Source organism: Protopterus annectens, chromosome 1.part1 (genome assembly GCF_019279795.1).
Source record: "Protopterus annectens isolate FY-2018-M chromosome 1.part1, PAN1.0, whole genome shotgun sequence".
NCBI classification, from domain to species: domain Eukaryota; kingdom Metazoa; phylum Chordata; order Ceratodontiformes; family Protopteridae; genus Protopterus; species Protopterus annectens.
This window is the reverse complement of record NC_056726.1, coordinates 1558851077-1558859200: the sequence shown is the minus strand read 5'-3', so window position 1 is coordinate 1558859200 and position 8124 is coordinate 1558851077. Positions and strand designations below refer to the sequence as shown.

Below are 8124 nucleotides of genomic sequence, written 5' to 3'. Positions count from 1 at the left end.
CATAACTAAATAACACATTTTGTTTTACAAGTGATAGTCATAAAATACTACTGTTATGAGATGTAGAAAGACTGGAAAAACAAAGTTAATCATATAGTACTGCACTTGACAACGAACTTTGTTTCTAAGGGCTCTTACTCAAGCATGCTTCTATTCGTTAGGTACAATATATCAAGAAAATACTCAGAATGGTATGTAGCTTTGTACTGTACAAACATCCCATGTGGACTTCGATGTACTTATTATTATTTACTATTGTAATTGTTGTCATCCTACATTTAATTCAGAAACTATAAATACCTCGTCCCCACATAGCTTGAAGCTACCGCTTTAAGTGCTACTATCTTTGTCAGCGGTGACGTGATAAAGGATTGCAGCACACTTCTGATGACTTTCCCAGAGAATAAGCAGAAATCTGAAAGGCAGGAACTTGCCAAGAGCATTGTGTGCATTACCTGTAGGCTGTGAAGAGCACAGGTGACTCAACCTGAAAAACTGGCTTGAAGTGGAGTGTGTGCATGATGGCGAATTCTGAAACTCTTTAATCAGGTCTCTGCAAAAGTTAGATAATCATCCGTGTTCACATCTACAGATGTTCTTACACTGTTCTGGAACTTACCAAGGAAAAATCTTACAAATATGATACCAAATAAAAACAAAGCACTGGGATTCTGCTGAAGATAAAGTACTTTTGCCTATACTGTGAGAGAAGGAGAAACCAGAAGCTGCCGGAATAGCAGGTAGGAGTCTAAAACTTTGTTATTGATTTATCAGAATTTCCTAGAGCTCCAGTAATATGTAACAGCAGTTTGAGAATTATGATTTTTTTATGTATTCTTGTTCTAAATAAGACATGATGTTAACAATTGTATAGATATTTAATTATATAATTCTATGGGGAGTTTTGACCTCCAGAATACTTTAAAAATTACTAAGTAACAGAGTGCATGGAGTATTACTTGTTCAAGTTAGAAAAAAATGAAAAAAGGAAAACATTAAAATACAAAAACGTTCTAGTAGTTCAATGAATTTTGGAGTGCTTTTTGTCTTGTGACAAATCCATAGTAACTTTTCTCTTTCTAGGCAGAGGATTACAGCTTACACCTTACATTAGCACATCAGTTTAAAGACTTTTTGGTAGAAGCCTGTAAGTAATTTGTACAGAATACATACTTTACACAGTAACTCTGTAGGCTGTAGACAAGAAAGATTGCATTTTGTATACTTAAGCTAATGTTTACTGAAAGGAGTTAAGTCTTCAGAACTCAAGAGACTAATATTAATGTAATCAATACATTGTTTCCATTGTATTAATTAGCTATGGTGAACAGTTTAGCATTTTAGTTTTAATTCTTATACTTTTAATGTTGCTGCTATATGTGTAAACGTGTGATTTGTTTCTATAGCAGAAGCAGCATTCTGCATACTGTCTGTGTATGTCAGTGTTTCACCTTTGTTATTATTTGGTTATGAGGTGTTGTTGATGTATAGACAGAATGCTGGTCCACTGAAACATTATTTACTGCTTCATAAGAGATCCCACACAAATCACGACGCTGGAGTTAATAAGCTGAAGGAAACGTTTGATTATATTTTTGACAATTCGAAGTAGTTTTATACACACATTTAATTTGCACAGTGAGTGTATATGGTTTAACAGCATGACATTCTATCTCAAGAAAGCTATAGTTATAACTATTTAAATGGAAACAAAAGTTCTTTGAGTACAGCTGAAGCTCTAAATGACATGATATCAGCCTTCTATTTTGGGAGTCTTGTGGTGGGAATATTTGTTTTGCCATGCAGAATGATATGATATGAAACACACATGTTCATTGCTTCCCACTGAGAATGTCAGACATCCAAAATATGATGACCATTTTATCAGCTCAATAGAATCTTAAATGAATCATTTTTAAAGTGTCATTAATTCTGATAGTTGACATCAAAGCACTCAGTTCAGCAAAACAGGTACATTCATCTAATAATCTTGAATAATGACATATTAAAAGATACACAAAATTTCACCTCTAGTAAACAAAGCAAGCAAACAAATGCATAATAATAAAAAGTCAAACCAACAACTTGCTTAAGTAGATTAAAAGCAAAATTTCAATGTAAAAAAGATGTGAATAGAGCAGTGAATGGGGTGGAAATTTGAGGGCATATTAAAAGACAGAGGATGGTATTCTAAGAATAACCAAGCAGGGCAGAGAACATGAGAAATATTAGGATAATTTACTAGGCAAAATATGGAATCCATTTGCAATAGATCTTGGAAGGGTACACAGGAGCAGTGCAAGACTGGCAGAGAGAAGATGGTTTTAAATTTTCTCAGCTTTGTGGCAAAGTCATGTAAAGTCTTTCCAAGGCCCTCAGTTTGAAATGAACATACACTGAACATTGAATAATCACACTCAGGACAAAAGCAGCTAAATTAATCTTACAGTTACAGCAGAGGATTATGGCAATGAACTACTTCTTATAGTCCAAGGTTTGATTCCATCAATTTCCATTTGCCTTCAGAGTTTCTCTGAGCAACTCACTTATCCAGACAGTAAACTGTGCCATTGGATAATTGGGTTAGGTTTTTCTATAGTATCCTGTATGCCTAGTAACTACTATAAACCTATAAGCAGAGTAATAATGCTGTAGGAAGGGTGGTAGAACACAATACTGGGCATCACCAATAGAAACAGTTAAGAAGATATTATAGCTTCTCTGTAGCTCACTGTTAGTCACTAAGTGGGATACTGTGGCCCATTAGGAACATAATTCATTAATAAATTGTGGATATGAAGCTAAAATGGTCCAAGAGGCACATATCTAAAGCCATGACATGAGACCTAAAGACTTAAATGTGTGCAACATGCAGAACAATCGAGGAAAGTACAAAAATATACAGGGACCAGGGCAGGTTAGATAAACTACAGGAAGTGAGGGTTTCATTAAAACAACATTATGGTAAAAAGGCACAATACAACATAATAAAATCTGGGAAAGATGCTAGTTGTCCTCACAGATATAAAGCAGACAACACTGCATCTGTCTGTCTGCATGTATGCATATACCTAGGCACTCATGTATGTGTGTGTACATATATATATATATAAATATATATATATATATATATATATATGTATATATATAAATATATATATATATATATATATATATATATATATATGCATGTATGTATTTATGCATCTCTATCTATGCATGTATGTATGTATGTATATATGTATTATGGCTCTCAACTGTCCAGATTTTTGCCTCATATTTTTGTTCTTTTCCTCTTAAAATTTGTGTTTGTCTTGGCAATCACTGGGATGATCCAAGGACTGAAGTCACTAAATAGTGACATACATTTGAGTTTCAGACTTCATAACCTTCAGAAAAATGCATGTTAACACAAGCCCTTTAATTCTAACAGCTTTCTAACTTTATTAGACAAGTATTTAAAATCTGTTCCTATTTTTGAGCCTTTGCCCCCCCCCCCCCATTATGGTAGGCTTTGTCCAGATTTCTTGTGCTAAGAGGTTGAGAAGTATGATATGTATGCATGTATATATGTACATATACATTTGATATATATATATATATATATATATATATATATATATATATATATATATATATATATCTTAGTCTGCGTATTTTTATTTATTTAAATATTTAAAAGTTTATTTGTTGTTGCAGCCACTTTTCATTTTATTTATTTTTTTATATTTAGAAGTTCAGAAAGTATAAGTATTATCTCTTCTGTTTTTGCGGTTATATCACAATATATATATATATATATATATATAAATATATATATATATTATATATATATATATGTATATATATATGTATGTATGTATGTATCTATGCATGCATGTCAGATCAAATTTAGAGAGAGTAAACAGGAAGTTTTAAAATAGAACAAGGATAGTAAATTCCACAAACAAGTCCTCCAATACTGACATTAAAAATAATAGTATGTTTGCAGAATACAAAAGAAATGTGAAGAGAAATGGCAAAAGAGCCAGTAATTAGGAGAGGAATCAGGTGAATGTCCAGGTATATGAAAGGCAGGGGGAAATTAATTGATCCAAACAATTATTTTTTATTCACTTTTTGCTGTATATGTAACATTAAAATCAAACATTTAAGAATATATTTTAATCACTTTTGTTCAAAGTGACATGACAGACTGAAAGTTTCTGAAAGTTCACCAGTTAAGAGAAATGCAAATAAGTAATCCATGAAAAGGATATAGGGATATGTTTGTGCGTCTGCTTTTGCTAACCAGGTTTGTCCCACCAAATAATTTGCTTATTTTCAAAGGACATCTGGGGTGATACTTATATGGACAGGGGAAAATTTGGCCAGGACACTGCAGAAATTTCTATAAAGATGTAGGTAAGTGCACTGGACATTTTAACATCCTTTGTTTAGTATTATATCCACAGTATGACATCTCAGGAGTTTAATACCCAATGATGTTTCATCATAGAGTAACCATAGCTTTCTAGTGGTTCTGGCACCAAAGGAAATTCTCCAGCCTGCAAAGCCACTTACACTGCTGAAATTGTGTATTTCTTGAGTCCAGGAACTGTTATACTACATTGTACCCTGGCATTAGTCAGTTTAAATGCTGACATATTTATTAAGGTTTCTGAGATCTATTTCTAAGAGAAAGTCATGTTGCAATGAGCTGCTGATAGTGCTGAGATAAATGCATGCAGGTGTGCAACGAGGATACAAGATGAGTGCCGTCAGTCATTGGAAATAGTTCTGTACCAAAGCATAACCCAAAGAATGTTCTACTGGATACACAAATTAAACAGTGGAAACCACTGAAATGTAAATTATTTTTCAAAACATGCAGAAAGTGTTGCATCACCAGTAAGTGTCATGCTGGAGTTGATAGAGGTGATGATGACAGAGAAGTGGAAAGCCAAACATCACTTTTTTTATTAAAACGTCTGGGATGTCTGCTTTTCCGGCTAGTGATTTGAAACCCATAAACAAATTTGGGAGCCCAAGGACTAAGCTAAGATGGAAAAGAGTAGCCAAGAAAAGCTCACCTTTCTGGGTGGGGGGAGTAGCAGGTAATGGACCAAGTGTTACTGCTTCTTATGTAGTAATCATGAATACAGAAGGAGTGAGAAGCAGCAAATGTAATAAAAACATCTGAGGTGCAAACTCCCTGCCCCAGAGGCAGGATACCATTGGTTAAACCATTGCGTATACTCTCCAAGTGGGGAGGAAGGAACAATACGTAAACAGTAAATTAAGCTCCTCACTCACAGTTCACCTGTATAGTTACAAGTTATGGTGTTACTACCTGCACTAATAGGTTCATAGGTGAATACTAAGCTAACTGCCCTGAAGGGCCATTTTAAGCCTTGCCAGTAACCCAAGATCAGAGTCAAATCTTGTACCTTGTGTGATGAGTCAATGAAGTAAAGACCTTAACTGTTATGACAAACCTACCCCCATAAAACATAATTTCATTAATTAGCATCTGTGTGACTCCAATTTCCCTTTCAAAGGTGAGAATCAAACTCTTCACAAGGTAACCACCTTAACCATTATACTAATCCTGACTCAGTAAAAACTTGAAATTAATGCGCTAACATTAATGCATATGCACTGCAAACCGCTAAAAAAAGAGAAGGATATTATAACGAAATAGTCACCAAACACTATAAAATCAGCTGTGCAAAACTTGACAGGACTTGTATTTGAATGGGAATGCGCAGTACAGATGTTTTACAGGATATGCGTTATCTTCAAAGAGAAGTATAACGTTTAGCATTGAGTCAGAAACTCCATCAAAGACAAAGAATGATTGGATTATGAGAAAATATGGAATAAATCCCACAATTATAAGTCATTATGAAGCAAAGTTAAATATTTCACAATTGACTGTTTCGGACAATTAAGGTGGAAATGAGTGGCAGATGATTGTAATAACTAAATAAAAACGTATCACTACAACAAATCTGATATAGGCATTTTAGATCAAAGGCGACATATACAGGTTGTTAGACCACAGAAATTTGACAAATTCATTTTCAGGAGGTTGATGCAGTTGTCATACTGGGATGAGTAAATAAATCTTGTTTCAGTTGTATTTGTGGTACTGAATTAACGGCTGTACAAAATATGACCACAGGCTGTGTACTTATTCAAAAAGTAGTGTGTATTCAATCACAACTGCACAAATCTTACTGGAATTAGTTACTGAATTACATATTGTTACAGGATTTTAGTCCTTAACACAGGGATTGAGGTATAGCTATGAAGGCTGCTTCCTGTTCTTCACCCCTTTATGACCGCTGAGATCCTGTGGCTGTATTTAAGTTCTGCCATGGACTGGGGCTCCTGGAGAAATACAAGTGGAGTTAGAGATAAGTGACTCATAGGCTCATACTCTGAGTGGCTGTCCTGATTCTCCATTGGGATTTCCTTTGAACATCAGAGGGTAAAGTCACATATTGATCATGCAACATTATATCTGATAGTGTGGTACCCAGGGATACTAGAATTACTTCACGAGCCAGTTGTCAGGACATGTCAACAGATGATCCATTTTGGGTGCTGCACTCCTGTGGTAAGTCTGTCCACAGTAAGACTCCTTCTATTCACAATACACAGCATGAACCAAACTATCACACCAGACCCTGTTGATGCCAATAAAGGCTGCCCCTCTGTTAAGTTCCTCTATTCAGAGGAACATAAATTATGAATAATTCCACAGGAAAGCTCCAAAACAGCAAGAAAATTGTTTATTGTTAAAAAATGAAACAAAATGATCTCAGATTAAGCGCTTTCATCTCCATGTGGGAGACTTCATCAGAATCATCCAATAAAGTAACTATGCACTTATATATACCAAGCCTTTTCACTTTTCATTGGTCAGTTAATTCGACAAAGTAAATAATTAATAAATAAATTAGTTAATTAATCAGTGGAGGTTCAAATACATTTACATTTACATATAACAATGCTTCAGACCATATGTTAACATATAAATATAAATATAAGTATGAAAATATAAAATGTGAATATAACACTGAGTATATGTATTTGAACCGCCATTGATTAATTAACTAATTTATTTATTTTCTTGAAGTCTCCCAAGTGGAGATGAAGCACTTAATCTGAGATCATTTTGTTTCGTTTTTTAACAATAAACAATTTTCTTGCTGTTTTGGAGCTTTCCTGTGGAATTATTCATAATTTATGTTCCCCTGAATAGAGAGACTCCTTCTATTGCCGACCTGTTGCAAGAAAGTGACTTGGGTAGACCTTAGCTTCAAGCATCATCTTAGAGCCCTAGTACTAATTGTTAGATCAGTCCGCAACCTAGATATGACAGCATCAGGGGGTAACTATTTGACTTAAAGTGGAGCTCAACCTGCTCCAAGTTCCTTGTGGGACTGCCAGCACTTTTGAGTGTCACTGAGGCAAAACAAAGTATAGGTTTCTCTTTTTTTTTTTTTTTGTCCACCTGGTAGGAAAAAGATTTCATTGAATCAGTGTTGATTCATATATATGGGTCACTTCTGCCACTGGGTTGGTGATGATTCCATGTCTCTTACTAAAGATTTTCCCAGCTATTATAAAAGGATTTGGATTCATTACGATCATCATATTTGTTGCCCATATACATAAGCACTCATTTGACTAGATTTTTTTACAGTGGTGGTTTCTTTGGACCAGGAGTGGAGTCAGTCTCCTGGTTTGATCACTGCTTGGGCTGGTTCTGGCTTAAGTTACCATGGTTTAGTATGTATTTAATTGCATTAATATGTTGCTGTCCACTGTCCTTGACCAGCTCCTCTGAACTTCACTAATGAATTTTCTGAGCTGCTGGTAGCAAAGTACAATATCTCAGTGGTTCTGGCCATTTATTATTTTGCCCCAGTAATTGTTCACCCTGTCCTGGAAGCAGTGAGAGCACCTTGGTATGATTCAGGGCATTGGTCTATACATTGGATCTGGTAAAGTATGCAGCACTGAAGGAGGTGTGTCTCCCTTCTAGAGAACAAAGTAGCACTGGACTTGCATTATAAGAGGTAGTAGTCAGAGATCTCCCATAACAAGAAATGTCACCTTTTCCTTGTATAT

At 34.9% G+C, this 8124-nt stretch overlaps 1 long non-coding RNA gene across 2 annotated transcripts in view; it reads left to right on the top strand.

The window, feature by feature from the left end:
• Positions 1-410: 410 nt before the first annotated feature.
• The window catches only part of LOC122811334, a 590182-nt gene continuing 582468 nt past the window's right edge, over positions 411-8124 (top strand). Inside the window, exon 1 of one of the 2 annotated variants that reach the window (XR_006366238.1) lies at positions 411-740. This is a non-coding gene — a long non-coding RNA (uncharacterized LOC122811334). The remainder of the gene's footprint in view (positions 741-8124) is intronic. The other variant, XR_006366237.1, reaches the window with a different exon arrangement.